This window comes from Lissotriton vulgaris, chromosome 3_1 (assembly GCF_964263255.1).
Source record: "Lissotriton vulgaris chromosome 3_1, aLisVul1.2, whole genome shotgun sequence".
NCBI classification, from domain to species: domain Eukaryota; kingdom Metazoa; phylum Chordata; class Amphibia; order Caudata; family Salamandridae; genus Lissotriton; species Lissotriton vulgaris.
The window spans coordinates 1,101,385,603-1,101,409,339 of record NC_141689.1 but is presented as its reverse complement, the minus strand read 5'-3'; the positions used below and the strand labels follow the sequence as shown (position 1 = coordinate 1,101,409,339).

Sequence of the window (23,737 nt, the reverse complement as noted above, 5' to 3'; positions counted from 1 at the left end):
ACGGGCTCCCAGAGAGAAAGCCTTAGAAGCCATGGCCCCTCTAGCTGAATGGGCACCAAACTGCTTCGTATCGATACCTGCTTCCTGCATGACCCACCGAACCCATCTGGCGATGGTGGGAGATGAGACAGCCTTGTGCGGCTTCCGCAGTCAAGTCAAGTCAAGTCAAAAAATTTGTATAGCGCGCTACATACCCAGAGGGTCTCAAGGTGCTTGAAGAAGGGTGGGGAGTTACTTGTCGAATATCCAAGTTTTGAGTTGCTTTCTAAATGCTAGGTGGTTCTGGGTAAGGCGAAGGTGAGTGGGAAGTGAGTTCCAAGTTTTAGCTGCTAGGTAGGAAAAGGATCTACCTCCCATGGTGGTTTTGTTGATGCGAGGTACAGTGGCGAGGGCTTGGTTGGAGGATCGTAGCTGGCGGGAGGGGGTGTAGAAGGATAGTCGCGTGTTGAGGCATTCGGGTCCGATTTCGTAGAGTGCTTTGTGAGCGTGGGTAAGGAGCCGGAAAGTGATTCTCTTATTGACGGGGAGCCAGTGGAGGTTTTTCAGGTGATCAGAGATGTGTTCTTTACGCGGGATGTCTAATATGAGCCTGGCTGAGGCGTTCTGGATGCGTTGTAGTTTTTTCTGGAGCTTTGCGGTGGTGCCAGCGTAGAGGGTGTTTCCGTAGTCCAGTCGGCTCGTGACCAGAGCGTGGGTGACTGTTTTTCTAGTTTCGGTAGGGATCCAGCGAAATGTTTTTTTGAGCATGCGAAGGATGTTGAAGCAAGATGAAGAGACGGCGTTGACTTGTCTGTTCATCGAGAGTGAGGAATCCAGGATGACGCCCAGGTTCCGTGCGTGGTCCGTCGGGATGGGTGCTTTTCCAAGAGCCTCTGGCCACCAAGAGTCGTCCCAGGCGGAGGGGGAGGTACCTAAGATGAGGACTTCTGTTTTGTCCGAGTTCAGTTTCAGACGGCTGTGCTTCATCCATTCCGCTACTTCTTTCATTCCTTCGTGTAGGTTGGTTTTGGCTGTGTTAGGGTCTCTGGTGAGTGATAGGATCAGTTGAGTGTCGTCGGCGTAGGAGATGATGTTGAGGTTATGTTGGCGTGCGATGGTCGCGAGGGGGCTCATGTAAACGTTGAAGAGAGTGGGACTGAGTGAGGACCCTTGAGGTACGCCGCAGATGACTTCAGTAGCCTCTGACTTGAATGGTGGAAGGCGGACATTCTGTGTTCTTCCGGTGAGGAACGAGGTGATCCATTCCAGTGCTTTTCCTTGGATTCCGATGTTTCTGAGGCGCTGTAAAAGGGTGCTATGACAGACTGTGTCGAAGGCTGCGGAGAGGTCGAGGAGGATGAGGGCGACTGTGTCTCCATTGTCCAGTAGTTTTCGAATATCGTCTGTTGCTGCAATGAGTGCGGTCTCAGTGCTGTGTTTGGCTCGGAAGCCGGACTGTGAGGGGTCGAGGGATTTGTTGGTTTCGAGGAAGGCGGCGAGCTGGTTGTTGACAGCTTTCTCAATGACTTTGGCCGGGAATGGAAGGAGTGAGATAGGGCGATAGTTTTTGAGTTCGGTGGGGTCAGCTGTGGGTTTCTTCAGGAGGGCGCTGAGTTCGGCGTGTTTCCAACTTTCCGGGAAGGTTGCGGAGTTGAGGGAGCAGTTGATGACGTCTCGGAGGTGCGGTGCAATAATGGAGTCTGCTTTGTTGAAGATGTAGTGAGGGCAAGGGTCTGTGGGGGATCCTGAGTGGATAGAGTTCATCAGACGGATAGTGTCCTCAGTAGAGATTGGCTTCCAGTCATTGAGGATGTTCAGGAGGGGAAGGGGTCCTGCAGGGGAATGGGTGGGTTGATCTCCGGGTTGGTTGTCGAAGCTGTTGTGGATGTCTGCAATTTTGTTGTAGAAGAATGAGGCTAGGGAGTCGCAGAGGGCTTGAGAGGGGGTGATGTCGTTGGAGTTGGCTGATGGGTTGGTAAATTCCTTGACGATGTTGAATAATTCCTTGCTGTTGTGGGCGTTGTTATCTAGACGGTCCTTGAAGGCTGCTTTCTTAGCATTTCGGATTAGTTGGTGGTGTATGCGGGTGGCGTTTTTGAAGGCGTCCTTGGTGCTGGTGGTTGGGTCTTTTTTTCCAGGCCTTCTCGAGGGAGCGACAGAATTTCTTGGATTTCTTAAGGTCATCGTTGAACCAGGAGGCCTTCTTGCTGCCTAGTTTGATTTGTCGTTTTTTCAGTGGTGCTAGGAGGTCGGCGCTGTTGGATAGCCATTGGGTGAGGTTGGTGGCTGCTTGGTCGGGGTTAGAGGATTGGGCGCCCGGAGGACGAAGTTCTAGGGTTAAATCTTCATAAGCCTTCAGGCATTGTACCACACAGAGTTTGGGGACGTCCACGAAACACGGGTAAGAAATTGACCTTGACCCACATTTCGTGCGGCGCCCCAACGTGAAGACCACCCCATCAGGTGAAAAAACCCTCGCCGAGATGTCCAAGGCGCGCACGTCAGATACCCGTCGGCATGAGACCAGACACAAGTGCATAGCTAGTTTAGCCGACAGCTCTTTCAAGGAAAGATAACTGTTCGCCTGCCAAGACAAGAAGAGATTCAGAACAAGGTTGACGTCCCAAAGAACCGAGTAACGTGGTTCCGGCGGTAAGGAGAGGCGAATCCCTCTCAGGAGTCTACAAACAAAAGGGTGTACCCCTATTGTAGCGCCTGACACCGGGTTGTGGCCTGCTGAGATCGCAGAGTGCATTGCGTTGATCGTGCCGTAGGCCAGTCCTTTTGAGGCCGATTCCGCCAAGAAGTTCAAAACTGGAACAACGCCTGTGACCAGGGGATCCAGGTCTCGTCTAAGACACCAGCGGGACCATTTATTCCAGGCAGAGCGATACCTCTTCGCCGTGCTACCTGCCCAGGCCTTGGAGAGGAAGTTCTCAGCTGGTCCCAAAAGGCCTGGGAGCGACCAGCGTCACCTGAAAGCCTCCATGCCATGAGGCTGAGAGAACTCTGCATGATCAGATGGTGAGGATTCCCGTCCGCGTCGAGAAGAAGCCGCGGAAACCGGGGGAGTAGGATTGGAGAATCCCAAGAAAGTTCCAGTAGAACCGGAAACCATACTTGAGATCTCCACCAGGGAGTCACCATCACCACATCCGCCCGCTGGCAGCGAAGATGGGCCGCCGCCCTTAGAATCATCGAAAACGGTGGAAAGGCGAATGACTGTTCCTGACTCCAATCTTGGAGAAAGGCATCCGTGGCTTCCGCGAGAGGGTCCGGCCTCCAGCTGTAGAAACGCGGGAGCTGGTGATCCAGACGGGAGGCAAAGAGGTCCACTGAAAACGGGACCCACATCCCGTTCAGCCACTTGAAAATCTGCGAGTCCAGCTTCCACTGACTCGAATCACGCAAGTGCCGGGAGTGCCAGTCCGCCACTTGGTTGTGCTGGCCCGGCAAATACTCCGCTGTGACCGAGATCTGACGAGTCAGGCAGTAGTCCCAAAAGACCTTCGCTAAGTCCGTCAGGGATTTGGAACGAGGGACGCCCAGGTGGTTGACGTAGCGGACCGCGGATATGTTGTCCATTCGAAGTAGGACACAGGAGCGTGCGGAATCTTTCGTCCAGCAACGCACCGCGAAGGACCCCGCCAACAGTTCTAAGCAGTTGATGTGCAACTCCTGCTCCTCGGACGACCAGGCGCCGCCTGTGGAGAACTCTCCACAGTGGGCGCCCCAGCCGGCCCTGCTGGCGTCTGACTCTATGACTAAGTCCGGCACCAGTCCGAAGATCGCTCAGCCGTTCCAAGCTTCCATATGAGTCAACCACCAGGTCATTTCCTCCTTCACCTCGACTGAGAGGGGAACCACCTGATCGTACGTCAGTCTCCGATGAAGGTGATGCGCCTTGAGGCACTGAAGGGCTCTGTAGTGAAGGGGGCCCGGAAAGATTGCCTGGGTGGATGAGGAAAGCAGTCCTACCACTCGGGCAATCTGACGGAGCGACGTATGGGATTTCGAGATCGTCTGACACAGAAGGTGTCGAATCTTTCCCATCTTCCTGGAAGGAAGGCTCAGGGTACACTGCACTGAGTCCACTGTAAAGCCGAGGAATACTACGGTCTGAGTAGGGGAGAGAACGGACTTCACGCCGTTTGTTACAAATCTCAGCCCCTGTAGTAAGGAGACAGTCTGCTGGAGTTGAAGGTTCAACTGTTTGGGGCACTGCGCCATCAACAGAATGTTGTCTAAATAGACAATCATCCGAATTCCTTGGCTCCGTAAGAGCTCTACAGCCGGATGGAGAAGCTTGGTGAAGCACCAAGGGGCCGACGAAAGACCGAATGGAAGGGCGGTAAACTCGAAAATTTGACTCCTCCACTGGAATTGAAGGAAACAACGATGCGGAGGGTGGATGGGAACCACCAGGTACGCATCCTTGAGGTCCAGACGGACCAACCAGTAGTTCAGGAGGAGCACATCCCGCAAGAGATGTATCCCCTCCATCTTGAAATGCCGATAAACCAACCACCCATTGAACTCTTTGAGGTTGATAACCGGGCGCTTTCCCCCATCCACTTTGTCCACAAGGAACAAGTTGCTCAAAAATCCGTCCGGATGTCGAGTTGAACGACAAATGGCCCCTTTGCGCAACAGGTCGGCGACCTCTTCGTCGACCAGTTGCGCATCCGCTTGGGAGAAAACGATAGGGTATGGGGGCCTGTCTTGATATGGTCGGTCGTAGAACTCTATGTGAAAGCCTCGGACGGTCTGTAAGACCCAAGCGTCCAATGTTATTCCAGCCCATGCCTCTGGGAACAGGGCCAACCTCCCCCCAATGCTGACACTGTCTGCCGAGAGTACACTCACCGTTTGGATTGTTTCCACCGGCGTTATTGAAACCACCGCGCCCTCTGAAGCGCTGACCTCTGGTTGGGTAGAAGGTATTATAGTTTGATGAGGCATTAAACTGCCCTCTTCCGGAGCCTTGGTTCCTGTTGGCGGGTTGCTGACCACCACGGCCTGTCGCTCGGCCCCCACCGCGACCGGCCCCCCTGGAGAAACGCTGCTGGAAAACTCTCTTTATCTTTGACTGCGCCTTATCTAGGGAAGTGAAAGTAGAAACAAACTTCCCTAACTCTTTGATAAAAGGGTCCCCGAAGAGGCCCCCTTGAGCTACCGCCCCCGCTTCCGAGGAAGCCAAATCTCCTAGTTTGGGTCAAGTTTGATTAGGAGGGACCTCTGGCGCTCGGTGGAAAGGGCGCAATTGGCGTTCCCCAGGAAAACCACCACTCGCTGTGCCCAGTTTGACAGGACCTCTGGGGAAATGGGCGCACCTGACACCTTCGCTTCCTCCGTCATGTCCAGGATCTTAGTTATAGGACCTATGGCATCCAGAAGCTTGTCCTGACAGGAGCGCCAGGAGCGATCGATCCCCTTGCGAGGATCTTTAACAAATTTCGCTAAGAAAGTGGCCATTTTAGGGTCTAGCTCGGGGGTAAGGGCCACTTTGCCCTCCAATGTCGGCCGTGGACACTCCCCACACAGACAGCTAGCTCCTTGCGTCCTTCTCGAGGGGCTTGCGTAGGCGCCCTGCGATAAACTTCACCACCTTCTCCCCGGTGTCCAAGCAGCTGACCGCGGATGCATTATTTCATCCGGGTCCAGCATGCCTGAACTATCCTGGGGTAGTTCAGCGGCAGAGCCCGAGGGTCGCCAGGAATGCACTGACCCATCTTCATCGTCAGTGTCTGCCGGGGAAAGCCCTCCTGGGGACGAGGGCGCTGTCCCTAAGGACCCTGAAGGGCCCGAGGCTGGTGGAGGTGCAGGGGTAGACGCGGTCGCCTTGGCTAGAAATGCGTCACGCAGGCGCTCGAAGACGTCCCTGTCTACACCCTGCGACGTACCAGCAGCCCGTCCATACACTTCTTCTTAGGGGCTGGGGGGGAACCTTCCCCCAGTGGCGTGGAGGTAGAGGCCCCCAAATGTGCTTCAGCAACCCTCTCGCACTCCTGAATGATGCGTGCAGAGAGTCGATCTTCCATAGGGCCTACAATCTCCTGCACGCAGCAGTAAATGGAGCTATCCACCGCAGAATAAAACTCCTCATCATTTAGATATTGATGAGATTCCTCCTCCTCATAATACTCGTCTTGATCCATCTCTCAAACAAGCGCAACCCAAGCACTCTTAATGAGAAGGTGAGAGGGGAAAAGGCGCAGGAGTAGGATACCAGGCAGTAGCCTGTGTAAATATGTGGGACAGAGGTACTCTGCCGAAGATATTTGGGCCCAGTGGAACCGGGATTTCAAGGGGGGGCACCGAACCCACAGCGCGCTGACCCTCCAAGGGACCGGGTCACTGCTGCCTCCCTGCGCGCTGCGAAACAATTAAAATGCAGTTAAATAGGTGCCAATTGAACAGAAACGCCTGTAGGCGGCAACGCGGCTAGGCCGCTTTACAGACCCCCAGCGGGGCGTATGGAAGGCCGGGGCCTGGGACAAATACCGACTCAGACGAGCTGAGCGTCACGGTGAGGCAGCGGGTGGCTCTGACGGAACATTCACCTCAGCGCGGTCTCCCTGACGAGAACGCCGCGCTGAGGCGAACGAGACGCACAGGCACTCCCTAGCGGCCGGCGGCGGCCGCGAAACACCGGGACCGCCGCGTGAAGAGCAGGAAATGGTCCCGCGGCGTAAAAAGGGGATCTGAAAAGTAAACAAGAACCCCTTAACAATCGCAAACACAATGACAGATTCCAATTATACAAAGCTACCCCACAAGTAGAAACCTAGTGAGGAGAACAACAAAAATCCACTTAACTGGCTGCGAAGCAGCGAAGAAAGAGGAAGTGGTCATTGGAGGGGCGTCCTATCTACATGTCATGGACACTAACGAAGGACAATGTTACAAACTGTTATAATGATATGGGATTTGTAGTTTTATTCTGATATTACAATCTTCTCTTACCATTTTTGGGAGATTTTATAAAGGTAATCCTTCATTATTTAATAGTTTATATAATGTCCTGATACGTATATGGGTCTGTGCCAGTAAAATTTCTACCAGCTCTTTCTTGTCATAGGCAAAAGGTCTACCCCCTTTGCACTGTAAAAAGCTCCTTATTTATAAGTCCTAAAAAATTCCTTGTGTCAATGGGGAACTCTGCCTTCAGCTCATCAAAGGTAGCCAAACCATGGGGAGAAAACAAGACGCTCAATTTATCTACACAAGACGATACCCAATTTTGGATATAACCATTCCTAAAGATATCGGGTAGAATCAAATTGTTCTGAATCGGGGTATAATAATTTAATCTTCCAAGGCTCAGCAGCATCTGCAACGCTGACCATACCTTAAAGACTCTCAGGAGTCACTTAAACCTTACTTTTTTGCTGTAACTCGGTTCTACTTGCCTCCTGAGGCATCCCAACACTTCTTGTCCTAGTAACAGTTCATAAATACAGGGAGTGGTTTGTGGGGAATCGTTTGATGGAGGTTCCATCAGTAAGATGCGGCTATATTGCAACAATGTGGCCCAGTAATATAGTTTAACATTTGGGAGCTCCCACCCTCTTCGATCTTTTGGAAGAGATAAATACCTCAAAACTTTGGTGTAGGCCCATAAAAATCTCAAGAAAATAGAATCAAACACCTTAAGCCTATTATTCAGAAAATCCATAGGGATTGATCTAAAAAAATATTAACATTTTGCAAAAAAGATCATTTTTAAAAGATTGCATCGGTCTATCATATTAAGATGTAAATTGTTCAGGCTTAATAGATCTTTCTTAGTTTTAGCTAACAAAGGCTCTAGATTTAAATTTATGATTTTCTCAACATTCGAGGATAAACAGACATCTAGGTATATTGCTTGGTTGATTACTCATTTATCTGCCCATACAATTTTTAGTTGATAAAGATTTGGGTTTTCTCATTATTCAGAGAGAAGCCCGAGATGCCCCCAAAGAGGGATGCTTCCATCTCTGTTGCTTCAATGGCTGTTTCCGGATTGGGGGCCTCTACTGCAATATCATCCGCAAAAGCAAACATTTTACTTTTGAATCCCTGGAGGATTTTTGGAGGATTGCAATATTCTGAGTGATCTTTCTTATAAACAGATCAATATACAAGGTGCACAGGAGTGGACATCCCTGCCATGTTCCACATGTAATTGTCACCGGCTTTCATAACGCTTTGCGCACTTTTGAGATTCTGCTGCATTGGCAGCCGCCCTGACTTTGCTGGACATCGGGCATTGGAGCCCAAAGGAAGGCCAGTTGGCCTGGGGGTCAGGTCTAAGGTTTATAGGGCACAAAGCCCTCATGTGATGCCCATTACATCATGACTTATGCCTAATACTTTTCCCTTAGGTGTGTCAGCTGAGGGTGGGTATTGTGGAGCACTGTTACTAATGATTTATGCACAGGGTGGAGACACCGGATGTTATGCCTTCGGTGATTGTGATTGCATATTGTGATTTATGTGATGTGAGTTATGCACCCTGATTTATGCCTCTAATGATGTTTATGCTTATGAGGTTATTGCATAATATGTTTATGCTGGTGAGGCCTAATGCTTAATGTTTTTATGCTTAAGAGGGTGTCTAACGCTAATGTGGCTATGCCTAATGTCATGATATGATACTTTAGGAGGGTGTCAATGCTAAGGTGATAATGCTTTGGTCATTATGGTACCAGTAGTTACTGGTTGTGTTTTGTATTTACTTACCAGTTCTGATGGTTCTGACCATGGCCCGATTGGCCTGGTCCTGAATAGAATCCCCTGTGAATATTGCCCGTTCCAATTGGCACAGTGTAAATGCGTGATTAGGTTTCTAATGTGTTTTTGATAATACAAAGGCTATTTTTTATATAACCTTGTGTGGAGTTTCTTTTGTAGTGTGCCTAGTGTGTTGCTGATGTATGTGTGTGTTGCGCAATGGACAATTTATTTGCGACCACCGTTTGAAGAAATGCCTCAACATGTGGTGAGCTGCTCCTGATATCTTCGGTATAAAGGGCTTCATAATAACTTTGAAAAGCGCTTCTGATTTTGTTTGAATCTGAGACTAACCTGAGATTAGGATCACAAACTTCTCGTATCCCGCTATTATCAGCTGCTCTATTTGCAAAGATTGCATCTATCACAGCCCTGGCTGTTATTACCCTGACTTGGGCATGTTTCACATCCCCTCCCTGCTGTAAAATTGTTATCAGATTCTCCTCTGCGGCGAATAAACTGTCTTGTTTTGTCTGCATGTTTAGCCTCTCTATCTTTGCCTTGTTTATTGAAAACCTAAGTGACTCAACCTTTAGGCAGGCCTTCAACGTATCCCAGACTATGCTAAATCTAGTTTTACCCTCCCATTTCCTGGATTTGTAATATCAGTGGATTATGATCCAAAAGGAACTGTGGGTATGGCTTGATTTTACAAGCAACCAGGAGCTGATTTGAGACAAGGAAATAGTCCAGACTGGCATGTGTAGAATATGGGGTTAACCTCATGCGCGCTAGCGGAATTCCGCTCGTACTCTGAGATTTTGAAAAGCGCATGTTACGTGACGAGCTGGGCTCGTCATCAGCGTGCGAGGAGGCTACGCCATGACGAGCCCAGCTCGTCATCAGCGTGGGAGGGGTTAAAAAATATGTGTGACCATGCTCTGTTCATTTCATTCTAGCCCAGACATAAAAAAGGCCATGATGTTTAAACACCCCTTCTAGGGCTTTAAATAATTTGTGTTTCTAACCAGTGTATGGAAATTTAGCCACAACATTCCAATCACTCGGGAGATTGAGATTCAGGTACCTGCACACAACTATGGGTAGGGGCCGAAGTTTCAATTCCTGGGATATCTGGTCAATAGCTCAGGGATTATTCAGGATACTAACATAGACTGTTCAGAGGGTAAATTTATCTCCACTAGCAGTATGACAGACTACCATAACCCATCGGCCCTGAGTTTCCACAGCCACATCTGTACATTTCAACCAGTTGCCTTTGGCCAGAATTGCAAAGCCCCATATGAGCCCCTTGTAAAATTGCACCAATATGATTGTATCCCATATTGTTTAGATCAGCCCTTTGTAAGACTTCAATGTGTGCATCTTGTAAACCAACTACATCTGTAATGGAGGCTATATGTATTTTCTGTGTGTCACCCATTTAACCTATTGAAATAGAAGAAGCAATCTATCTGGTTCCTAGTTCTTAACAAGGCAGTGGGAACACTTCCAAGCTTCTCCACTCTCCTAGGTGATTCCTCCTTTCTACTTAATTTCTTTCAGAGCATGTGGGACCCCCACCTCTACCAGCTCTACCCCAACCCCCCTCTCCCAAGACACTACCACAGAACCTTTTCCCCCTTTTATTTCCTTTTTTTAGCCCCTTTTGCCCCTTCTTCACCAACACAATGCTTATCCAATTTCATCTGTTTGACTACCCAAATTCCCCCCTTATTCTTGATTCCTAGATTGAGACCCCCTCTTCAACTCATCCAAATATTCATGTGCCTGCACCTCTGAGAAGAAGCTACTTGTGCGCCCCTTAAAAACCACTTTCAATTTCACTGGGTTTTGTATGTAACCCTCTGCCCTAGCTTCAGAAAAGGAGAAAACATCTATCTTAAACTCCATCGTCTCTCAAAGGTGGCATTGGCAAAATCTGGCCAAGCGAAAAATGAAGGAATCACAAACGGGAGAGAGACACAGACGGATGCTGTTCTACCCCTCGAGTGATCGCGGCTGCGGCACTTCCAAATCGAATTCCTCACCGGACGGTGACAAATTCTTTGTAGAAAGGTACAACGCCTGAATATAGGAAAGATTATTCACCCAGTGGAGGCAACGAGTAAGACGCCTCGAGTACTAATTCTCAGGTTGTCCCCCCCCTCTTGCCCTGATGAAGACCCGAAACGGTCGCTAATAAGACAGCACCACATTGCAGGGTCAAAACGTCGGCGTTACTCTACCAATTGGTCCTCACTACATCTCAACAGAAAACTATGAATAAATATACTGTTAGAGATAATTGAAGTTATTGTTGGACCTTTGTTTTTAATTATATCTCTATGAAACTGTATCACTATACCGGTCACCACTAATTACTGAGCATGTGTATTCACTTTTGCACTGTTTCTATTGTCATTACGTTTTCAAACTGTATGGACAACCTATCTTTTAATGTTTGAAAAAAACTTTGCAAAGTAACTGAATAATTACAACTTTGCTTATAGTAAAAACGTGTGGTGTGTACATTTTTCATGAAAGTATTTCCATGATTAACAATGAAAAAAGTATATATGATTGTATACGTAGCGAAGTAGAACTGAACAAAGAAATTGTGTAAATTCCGACAGAACCACTATTTATATAATACAGATTGTCCAGGTTCTGAAGGTCACTGGGTTACCCCATTAAAATTAATGGCAAGCGAAAAATGAGACCCCATCAAATTCTTTTTGGGACCTGGGATGTGCCTGATCAAAAATGTTCTGCCTTAGCAAAAAATTGCTTTGTTTTTTCTTGAGGGTTAGGAGGAATCTATATGCCCTCTGGATTTCTTTCACCCAGTCCCATCCCACAAGTTTGGGGAAGGCGCCCCTTAGGAGTCTGACTACAGAGCCTCTGGGGTCTCCTCCCTCAACACCTTCGGGGATGCCCAACAGTCTCAGGTTATTCCTCCTTATACTGTTTTCCTGATCCTCAAGCTTCCACAGTAATTTTTGGATCCTGAGAGATGTCAACGTTTTTAATTCAGCCACTTCTGCTTCAAGAGTTTCTGTGCTTTCACCATGGTCATCCTATCAGAGATCTCAGAGCAGAATTTGCTTATTTTCCTGACAGAGCTTTGCAGTATTTTTGAGGCCTGCCTAGCATGCGGATTATCACTCCTAACCTCCCCCTGCATCTGTTTGATGGCTGTCAAAATAACAGAGAATGGCGGTTCACCAGTGACACTGGGAGCTGGTCCTGAACACTCACCCCCCCCACTTGTTGATAAATTAATTTATTGATGTGTAGTCCCTTCTTAACCTGGGGTTGTCTTTTCGGGATGAGCCTTCATATTGGGTCTCCTTGTTCTTGCTGCTTCCTGCATGTTTTTTCCCATGCTCATAGATTTCCTCTTTTCTCTTTGTGCGTTCGACTGACTTTTGCTTCTGGTATGGACAACAGACTCATCCAGGAAATGTCCCCTGGATGAGCATGACAATGTGGGAGTTGAGGATTTCAAACCCGGGATTGTGGAGACGGAGTTGTCTGTGAGGGAAAAAAAATTCCACCCCCACTGGTTCCGGAGAGGGACCCCCTTTGCATCCCCAGATTCTGGCAAATAGGTGCTGACAGATCCTAGGTAGCTAACAATGAGCCCCCCCCCAGCCCATCAGGTTCTTCCTGCTCAGTGAACACAGTGTTAGAGAGTATATTTTCAGAAAGTAAGCCACATACTGGGGTCACAATTAAACTGACGTCCTGAGTCTTATCCCCTCTTACTCTAGGATTCTCGTTCAGGTGGGAATCTTCCCTTACAGTCCCATCTGACTGTGCAGAAACAGCTGTGATTGTAGATAGAGGAACAGTGGCAATCATCTCTGGATTCTTTGAATTTTTGCTATGCTTAGGTGGGAATATGTTGGAAATCGCAGTGCTGTTTCCTCCACGGCTCAGCTTTTGGTTAGACTTCCCTCTGAAGCTGGTTGCATCAGCACCTTCCCTGCGGCCCCTCCTCTCTGTGCTGGTCTCCTGGGAATGCTGTGGGTGAGCAGACGTCTTGGAGGAGCTGGCTGGTACTGATGCCGCGGTCGCCGCTGCAGTGATAATTGTGGACCTGAGCATTTTTGCTCCTCTGCCCATCAATAATCCAAAAGGATTTACGAGTGAAGTGAGCGGTTTGGTGTGCGGTTCAGGGAAGGTCACCTCCTGTGGCACTATCAGAAGAGCTAAAATGATGATTGCGGCGCCGCTCTTTTTCACCAAGCTTTGCTTCAGGTGCCCACCAAATACTCAACCAACAAGATTGTTTCGAATATGTAAATGTGCTGCAACTGGTCCGACATTACTGCAGGTTAAATCTCGGGTCCCCATACATCCCTCCAGCAGATGTACCGCTGAGGGAGGAATGTGGGGGAGAGAGGAGACTACAGGCAAGTTTCTCAGATGCCTTCTTGCTGCAATGTTTTCAATGGCTGTATTTTCCAATCATTTTGACTGCTTCCCTTGTGGCTACTCACTTGTGTGTTCCCATGCTCTGGATTTTAATATGCCTATTTAAGAAGTTTCATTTCTTGGAGACCACAGGAACCTTTAGACTGGTCACATTTGAATTTGGGATTCTAAATTTTTATATGGTAGTGTGCAGAAAGTGTATTCACTGCCTGTGGGATTGTGAATTCGCCATACAGTTATCTAACTGGGTGACCTACATAAAGTAAGGAGCTGAGCATGCAATCTATTTGCTCTGAATTTCACATTAGATTGAAGGTCAAGAGTTCCATCTATGTATTGATTGAAGTCTCCATCCATTACGACACAAGTGTTGAGGGAGATTGGATATAGTTAATTCAGGTCTGACCATAAATCTGGATTATAATTATTCAGAGCATAAACATTAATTATGAAGAACTCATGGCCTCAGTACGATGTTCTGCCATCAATACGGATTTGGGACCAGCCGCCTATGAGGCGACCCCCCACAATCCTGATAACGATGCGACCACCGCCACAGTGGTCGCATCACCTACATTTTGCATTGTAGCAGGCATGCGTTGAGCAGCCTCTGCAAAAATGCAAAATAGAGGGTGCTGACACTTCCCTGCACTACGTGGCAGGCTGTCAGGACTGACCTCTGGAATCCTAGACTGAGACGTTCAGGTACCTCTTTTAGAGTCAAGCTAGGATATTCATTTTTATATTCTCCAATCAAGTGGAGTCAGTTGGTGGCAAAGCAGTTCCAGAATAGGCAACAGAGTTAGCTTTTTCCCCTAGCGATGTTCAAGATGGTGGAATATTGCCTAGGTTAGCGTTCTAGTGTTTTTCCCCCTCTGTAGATTGGCGGTTATCGTGCGCGTGCACCTGGTGCGCTTCACACTTCAACCGTCTTTCCTGTGAGGCTCATATGGCTTTGCAGCATTGCTTCAGTAATCGTCAAAAGGCCATGTCAGCAAGGACTAATTTCACTTGCTAGTATTCCAGTTTTGGCCCCACTACAGAGGTCTGTAATTTAACGTTTGCCTCCTTGAATCTTCCCTCGCATTGTGAACAACCGAAGTCTGCCCGTCTTGGAGGTCTGTATTTTTGAGTTAGTCTACAGTCTTCACGAACCTGCAATTTAAGGTTGGGCTTCGTTGAGCCCTTTCTGAGTTCTTTACTTAATTGTTATTTCAAGAGACTTCTTAGCCTCTTTTCGGGACCTGCCTTCCTGAGCTTCGACAGTGTGATATTCCTATTTCTACAAGTCCCCTCTTCTGAGTTATGGGCTTGCATTAAGTTTATCTCCCCAAGTTATACTGAAGGACAATTAAAGAGTTGCTTGACTACACCTGTCACTACTAATAGCACTGGACAGTCTTTCAATTGCGCTAGCAGTACTTACCTGAAATATTAACTCCAATGTATCTACTAATACTAAAGACTCTTCGACCTCGTAGTCAGAGACAGCAAATCATCGCCAGTCAAAATTCTTTGAAGTAGTACTAGTAACTATAAATATATTTACATATTGTATTTACTAACTTACTCAGCAGTCTTCTTCAAGTACGACTGGATAATGCATTAGAGAAAGTAATAAGACATTGAAGAAAACTGACTAATTTCTCTAAGCACTGCTTTATTCCAGCGTTCTATTAAGACAGAAGCATATTCCACTGTGTTTTCAGGTATAACCTCATAGTAGTGAGAGTAGCTATATTTGGAAGAGGTACACAATCCATGCAGAAGTAATTTGTGCTTTGTGTTTGCAGGTGCAGAGCTAGACCTGGGAAACCCATCCAGTGAGGGCATCGCAGTGGCAGTCTCTTTCTCTTCCAATTCCCTTTTCCCCCTAGTTTCTGAGGTCAGAGTATTCTGAATAGAGACGTTGGGGAGTTGGTAAAAGTAGTCCCCAGAAAGCAACATTCAGCCATTCAGCTCCTGTGGATATCGGCTCTGGTATGTGATCTCGATACATGCGCCCTGTGGTACCTGCCACATGGGATAGGGATATATAGGGGGCAACAATAGGTGCTCCCCAGGGTACATGTCCCTGCAACTGGGATTGAGGGGGGCCTGCTACGGGCCCCTAAATCCGTTTCCGCCATTCGTTTTGCTATGGGTTGTCTACCGCAAAATGAACGGAGGAAAGGGAAATCATAATCCCTACGGTGGCACAATGGTGGCCAATGTTTTTGTTATGACAGACGGTCAGAAAAGGCCCTTCTGTCAGATCTGTAGTTGTCGGTCTTTACGACTGCCGCGCTTGACCAACGATTACCCTGCCATCATAATATGGAGCAGGAACGATCAGTACAATGGCGTATGGCCCGCCACCGACTGGCTGGCTGTGGCAGGCCCTCCTCCATCGTAATGACCCAAATAGTGTTTTCTTTTTGACAGCTATGATTAACCATCAGCCTAATTTGTACAGTTTTCGCAGGGAAGCAGTTAAGTTCGATTCTTTAAATATTAACATGATGATCCTATTTTTCTTATAGCATCCCTGGGAGGTGAAGCAATCATTGATCCATGGGTATGTAAATAGTTGTTGGTTCATTTGGGTCGACACGCATCTCTTGAAGAAGAAGAATATCCCCTTTCAATCAATGGCATAGTCAACTATCTTTGTCCTTTCAAAAGGGTGATTAATCCCCTTTGTATTCAATTAAATTATTTTGACTGTTTTGAATGCTGTTGTTAGTCATGTATCCAGTGGAGGAAACCTATGGTGCGATGTAGGAGACCCACTAAGTTATCTGATAAGCGTGATTTCAGCCCAGTTGTTCTAGTCCCAGGAGTTGACCAACAGTATGTATTGGCCTGTGGATATAAGGGAGAATGCCCAATGTGCCTTTCCATTTGCATCAATAAAGACACCAAGATGTGCCAAGGAGAGAATAAAAGGAGAGAGGTCTAGAGAAAAATTATGTGAGCAACTGAAGCACAAAATAAACAACAATAAACAAGAACTAACCTACCATAGCAAATAAGTTCAGTAACCCAACCAACAATGTTATCATAGGGGCCAGGAGTGGCGCAAGAGGGCTTTCCTGGAGATACCTTCAGAAAACATGGTGAAGGGAGATGACTATTTCATTAACATTCAGAGTAACACACAAATAAGTTCTCATCAGCTGTTGCTATATTTACAAACATTAGTAATAAGCACCTAAAAACCCTTAGTTGTTTTGCTACCATATTTGTAGCCTGATGGATTGCCCAGATTAAGAAGTGATTCCAATGCATCATTGCCTACATTTTTTGATATCCAATAAAAGAGGAAGAAAAGTTTACCAAAAGTTTGAGCAATCACGTGGAGTAAGTCGATTGACTTACACCCTGGATACAAATCTCAAGACTGGAATGGGCATGTTAAGCACCTATCTGTAACCGTGTAAAGTCATCAATCAGCTAACAAGCTTCATGAAATTGGAGTCACTGGTCCATGTTGATATGTTTAATTCCTACAAGAAAACTCCAGAGATCATCCAGGTCATTGAAGAGTTGAGGTTTGCTGTGGAATATGATCTTGAGTTGTGATGGGCCTACAAAGAAGAGTGGAATACCTCAACATGAGGAAACCCTTCCTTCGTGTGGCTGTCTCATTAGCATAGTCCTGGGCAATATCGATCTTGGCTCCTTCACAGGTGAAGAATTGGTGTTTCTTTATGTATTTAAGTATTTTGCTTACATGTTGGTACATCAGAATCTTAAAAATCATGGTTCTTCGATATTTTCTAGGCATAGTCGATTCTGCAGAGGGCTTCCCCTTAGAAATCCTATCAGCGCTCTCAATTTCAAAGTATTTTTTAAAGGATAAGTTCATTGTAGAGGTATCCATGATTCCAGAAACTCTGAACAGGAGCTAACCGCATCTTCCACAACTTCAGGAAGCCAGAAAATCTTCAGGTTTCCCCTATGAATATGGTTTTCCAACTCTATAATGCCCATAGAGAGAGATGTAATTTTCAAGCAAAGATTATCTCTGAGCTTCCTTCTTTTCACTTTTCCATCCTCCAGGCAGCTAATGCTTGATTCTACCTCCATAATTTTTTCAGCCGGAACTTTGAAGTCTTTCCTTTAAACTTGGATATCTGATTGCATGAAGTGCGTATTTTGTTTTAGTACTCTGGTGCAAGCTGTGCAAAGCTGTAAGACTCTGTATGATAAAATCCAAGTTGGTTGGTTCACCAGATTTGGATTTAAGTGGTGGTTCTGAGAAGACAATGTGGGTCTTTTCTGGCCTGTTTTCAGTTCCTTAGACTCTCTCATCTCTTTTACCTTGCTATCCACCATTTTGGCAAAGTATCTAAATACCAGCAGAGTCAGGATCAAGGTCAAAGAAACCCTTACACAGAAGGTGAAAATAATGTGTGAAAAATCAGTTGAGGAGACAAGAGATCAAAGGTCAGGACAAATGTATACCATTAACAAAGAGGTGTTGCAAGTGGCCTCTCCCCTCTCTCACTGCTGGAAATCACCCAAGATTATGCTCTACTGCAGTATTCTTATCAAGAACTGAAAAGGATCTCATCTGCTCTCTAGCAATGGTTTTGTCTTCTCAAATAATAATCGAAAATGTTGCGCAAGTTGTTGAAGAAACAGGATATAACAGCCATCAAATGTGATGGAATACAAAAGGTTGTAACAGCCACCAAATGTGATGCATAGACGATTATGTATTATTTGAGCTCTTTGGGTGAGGAGTAACAGACAGGGAATCTTCCCATTGTAGCTACAAGGTGACAAGTAATACCCCTCTGTCTGTTAGGCCTCACACAAAGACCTCATTTAATGATTATAGAGTCATTTCTCCATTTCAGTTAGTAAAAACATGGTCTGAATCTGAGTGTAGGGACACTTAATAAATGAGACTGTGACCTAGGAAGGTTTGTTGAGTGTTTAGAAACTGGCAGTGGAGGTTATTGTGATGCAGTCTTTGGTTAAAAGCTGGTAGAGATGACCTTATCTTGATTCTGTGGTCTTCACTACATCTTCTGGAAATCATAGTCTCTCAGCACAGAGGGAGAATTGCTGTAGCATTGATGTGGTTAAGTGATTGAAGAACTGAAAATACACACATGAAATAAATTATATGTAAAAAAATATATATCCGTGATCTGTTTACCGTATACTTATATCCGAATTCTTGAGAGGTAAATTGAACATAAGAGGAACACATTTCTTCTACATACAACTATTCAACAAAAGGGAACTGCTCAGGGGCACATTCTCAAGAATGTGTGATAACCATTGCAAAAGTAACATAGTGCAACTTCCAACATCGCAGTCTATCGTGGAAAAATGATGCAGTGTTCACTAACACACATCAGCATGCATCTCCCCTTCACATTGCAGAGGGACACACAACCCCTCCAGCAGAGCACAGAAGACCATACATCAGTGATGCTGGAGAGGATCACCACACCTTTGACACCCGATGCTCTACAACAGCCCATGGACATCCCACACAACCCACCACCAGGACCAGGGCAGCAAAGCTACTTAAAGGAGAAAACAGACCCTGCAACAGACCACACAGCAGGCAGCACCCACAAGCACGGCTGGCTCACAACACTTCACGGACCCACACATGGCACCCCAATGCCAGGTGTCAGAACGCCAAAAGGAGGTGGCCGAACATGTGCAGGTGAGGTACGACCCCATGGTAGGGGAATTAGGGGCCAGATGTAGGAGCCTTAATACCGGTCGGAAACGGCCGATTTCGCCCGTTTCCGACCAGTATTTAGCTTTTGACACGTAGGGGCCATTATTTTACAGAATCGGTAAATTTACAGATTCTGTAAAATACCGAATCGGTATTTTTACTGATTCGGTAAATCAAGATGTAGGTGGCACTCCACAGAGTGTCACAGGCCCTTAAGAGTCGGTATGGTACCACCCAATCCTATTGGGTGGTAAAATACCGAATTCAGGTGTGCATGCATATCTGTGCATGCACACCGGTGCAATGTGGCACACAGACTTACCCTTAGGGCATGTATGTGTGCCACATGGCACACAAGCCTGCACTTGGGTGCTAGAGGGTGTCAAAGTGACACCCCCTGCACCCTTGCTGGATTCGGTATTTACCGATTCGGTAAATACCGAATCAGTATTTCCAATTGATTCCTATGGGCTCAAAAGCCCATAGGAATCAATGGGGAATACCGATTCGGTATTTACCGAATCGGTAAATACTGAATCTTACAGATTCGGTAATTCCCAAAAAATAATTACCTACATCTCCCTCCTTCTAATTTACCGATTTATAAATCGGTAAAATTCGGTATTTATGAGTCGGTAAATTAGATTTACCTACATCGGGCCCTAGATCACATACGTGGGTGTCCAATACCCTTCAGGGGCCACCTACACCCCACAAAGGACACCCACACTGCCATAGAGACACATGCATATGCACATTCCCTGTACAGAACCAGGCCCAGGGGCATGCAAATGTCAGTCACTGACCCATGTTGGCTCTGCCTACGACAGCCCAGTCCACTCCTCTTACGTATTGAGTGGGTGACGACAAAGCTACATGTCTAAGCTCTAACCGGCTGCCTGCAGTGACATGTCTGCATCTGCTGTACACAGCACAATGTAATGTTATAGGGCCCAGGGTCCTCATGCATACAACAAGACCACAGGGACACACGCAGATATTATGTTGAACTGGCTACGAGCATGTGCGCCCTGGCCCCTTTATTGGCAGGGCCACATGTACAGAGACGCCTGTGCTGGATGTGTGTGTGGTGAGTGTAAGCCAGCCCGCAAGGAGTGCTTGGTGCTGGCAACAACTTGAACATTGGACACTAGTGCAATGGAAACAAAAAACACCTGCATAACAGAGTCAACTGCTGAGCAACATGAAGGGAGCCAGAGCAAGTACAGAGGTCACCCAACATTTAAACAGAAGTGTCCGTGAGTTGCAGTGCACTGAAGTTGGGGCACAAGAGCTGAGCACGCTCATGTGATGAAAATGACTAGGATTGTGTCCATTCAGGATATTCCTGATGGAGATGCAGTGGGGTGTGTTATACCTGCATCATCTTCCTCATCAACATCCCAGGTCTCCCACACTGCCTGAGATGACATTGCTGCGCAACCTCTCCAAAGCACAAAACTCAATCAGTAACGGTCCATGGGTTGCGGTGCACTGAGTCAGTGGCACCTGGAATGCTGAACAGGGTATCAGGCAGATGATGGAATCCATGACAGGTTTGAGCAACTCCGTTAGTCTGCCAGTACCACTGTTTTGACTCTGGCAGGTTGGAGGAGGTCCTGGCGATAGTGGTGTGTGCCTTCTACGCTGATGCCCATCCAGGCCAGTCAGGACTCGATTGGATTCGTGAGCTCTGGTGGAACGCAGTTGAGGCCGGAGGCAGCAGACAGCGCAGGGCCACAGACAAATGGCGTTGACGACCCCAAGGCCATCGTCTCAGAGGCCATCAAATATTTTATCAAACACGATCTCGGACTTGAGCTACATGTGGCCCCAGATGCACAGCGGCCGGCACAGGCACACCACCACGGGATGCTGACTTGCGGTCGGATGTATGACATTACAATGCATGCTTTTACCACGCATGCCTTTACAACGTGTTTTTTACAACGCATGCCTTTACAACGCCTAGTGCTTTGGGGCGCTGGATAGTGAATAGTTTAATTTACTATTCCAACTCCAGTCCCTGTGGATAGTAGGAAAGGTGTTGGATAGTAAATTAAACCTATTCCCTATCCTAGAGCGCCCCCCAGCGCATTCCGTTGTAATGGTTTGCGTTGTAAAAGTTGCGTCGTAAAGGCACTGCGTGGTAATAGTTGCATTGTAAAGGTTGTTTACCCTTGCGGTCCACTGAGGTAGGGCCACGCAGACTGGGCGGGTCTTCGTCGATGTTGAAGGTGAATGTGGTGGAGGGTTGCGGTGGACAGTGGAAGGTTTCCTCCAGGGCATGATGCAGAGGGCAAAAGCTATCCAGACGCAGCAAATGGAGGAGTGGAGTGCTACAGCCTCGTTACCACCACCAATTCGGTATCAGCTACATGAGGATGTAAACTACCCCCTAGTCCATAGACTCAGATACCACCAATGTTTGACCAGAGAGTGTCCATGAATGTACTTAGTGGCACCGGGGCTGAGAGGGGATGCAGACTGCGATGATGCCGGTACACTGAGATGAACTCCACCACTGCTAAATCAAGACTCTGTGGCCTACTGGACCGCAGTGTAGTCCAGAGGCAGCGGTCAGCAGTGGCCCACAGCCACGTTTCGGAGGCTCGTGATGCACAGAGTCAGTGGCACCAGGGCAGTTGTCGGTAGTGTTCGATCACCTTCATAACAATGATCCTTTTTTCCTCCCAAATGCAACACGTCATCCTCTCAGTGCGTGCAATATATACTCTGCCTTTGAAAATCGATGCTCAGTTTCAATTGTGTGACCTACTCGAGTGCAGCGAAGGCTGAGGGCAGTAGTCCGCGTGCACATGTAGTTGTGATGCTATGCACAGACTTGGTGTCACCACATCGAAGGGAGTATAGTTACATAAAATCATTGGGCCCGATTCACAGAACTAACTTAAGACAAAATCCTAAACTTACTACTTTTGGTATTCACAGAAGTTAGGATTTTGTCTTAAGTTTGTCTTACGACAAACTTAAGACAGACTTAAGACAAACTTAAGACAGACTTAAGACCGACTTAAGACAGACTTTAGACAGACTTAAGTTAGGATTTTGTCTTAAGTTTGTCTTAAGTTTGTCTTAAGTCTATCTTAAGTCTGTCTTAAGTTTGTCTTAAGACAAAATCCTAACTTCTGTGAATACCAAAAGTAGTAAGTTTAGGATTTTGTCTTAAGTTAGTTCTGTGAATTGGCCCAATTGATGTGCTCTGCCATGGTGTAATCAAGACTCAGTTCCAAATGTGTGACCTACTTGTCTGCTGTGTCTGCTGGTAGAGTACGTCATCGAGAAAGGAGTACTGTGGGCCTCTGTTGCGGAGGCCATGATGGACTGAGGAGGCTGCCATGGTCAAGGCCCTCTGGCTTGGAGATTGCAGCTTGGAGATTGCACTGGCATGTGGGGGGGCCCTCTTCGACACAACCCTGTGTCGGCAGGTGGGCATTGAGGCCTGGGTGCGCAGGGGCGGGCAAGACTGGTTCGGGGACCAGCATCCCGGAGTGCAGCAGGCACACGGGATTGCAGGGGACTCCACTCACGGCTTCAGCCTTGTGGCAGGGTGAGAGATACCACCCTGGCAGAGACGATGCGCATTCCGGAAGAGGACCACGCCCAGAGTTACGTGCCTTTTATTCACACCCCTACGCTTGCCTGGCATACGCCGGGCCAGCTCACTCTGCTCACGCTTACGGGGGGGACATAACAAGCTACATTTCCGCAATCTTCTCCTCTGGCTGGCATGACATGGTTGCATCCATTGTCCACTACACTCCAAACACCAGCGGTGTGTGTTGACATGGATATGTGTGTGTTCTGCATACTGCAGTCTGGCCAGCACAACTTGCCACACTTGGCATTGTGTACATTCTCATTCATCGGTCACTTGCCTCCTTCGCACATGCCTGGTACCCACCTCTTCCCACATTCTGCTATTGTGTGGCTGAGGTGCCATGTCTTTGATGGCTAATGTACATGGCTGGCCCAGGTTTCCACAGTATGTTGTGCTGTTGTGTCTGGTGGGTGTGCATGTTGTATGTGAGCTTGTGCTGTGTGCATTTCCTGTGATGTGAGTTGCGTGATTGTGGAGTTGAGGTGTGTGGTGTGTTCATTTGGTATTTGACAACGAGCAGTGCATTTCTGTGGGTGCCATTCTGGTGGCACAGGTTGATGATGGACTGTGGGAAGGTGTAGGAATCATGCACACTGCCTGGGTGGTTGGCGACGACATTGGCGGAGAGTCCCCCTGTGGTCCAATTTTGCCTGGACATTGGTGGGACACGTGTGCTTTCTGTTATGCTTATTGTGGGCAGTGTTGCCTGGGGCCACTAGTAGGACATGTGTGCAGTAATTGCCTCCTGACATGTGCGGGAAGCCAGCTGAGGCATAGATGTCTTGCTTGCTCTCCGGCTGTTCCTGCGCAGTGTGTGGGAAGTATAGATAGTGGGGTACCAAGCTGATGGTGTCACAATGACCGTTGTGAAGGACTTGGATTGGCATGGCTGTGTGACTCATCCGTCTCAGGCGGTTGTTGGTTGGAGGGCACCAGAGGCCGACACGTGCAGCACGGCCAGCAGATTTGTCTGAGGTGGGATGTTGGTTGTCCACTGTGTTGGTACCGTCAGCCTGTGGACAATGGTGGTCAGGATGCGCAGGAGGGTTGTCTCTTTGAGCATGTAATGGTCAATGACGTTCTCTGGTGTTGGGTCAGTGAGACTGGTGCATTTTCTGAGGGTCGCTGCCTTTGTCTGCACTGCCCCAGTGTTGGTCCTGGAGGGGAGGCGGTGGGAGTCCGGAGGGTTGGGGTGTCCTGGGGCTGGTGGGCAATGTGGCCCTCTTGGGTGTCCGGCCCACATGTTCAGTGTCTCCATGGCATCTGTTATTCTTCAGGTGCGG

General features: G+C 47.6%; 1 protein-coding gene across 1 annotated transcript in view; it reads left to right on the top strand.

The window, feature by feature from the left end:
* Positions 1-23,737, top strand: part of LOC147727486 (alcohol dehydrogenase 1-like) — a 384,718-nt gene that overhangs the window by 256,635 nt on the left and 104,346 nt on the right. The gene's annotated exons all lie outside the window — the stretch shown is intronic.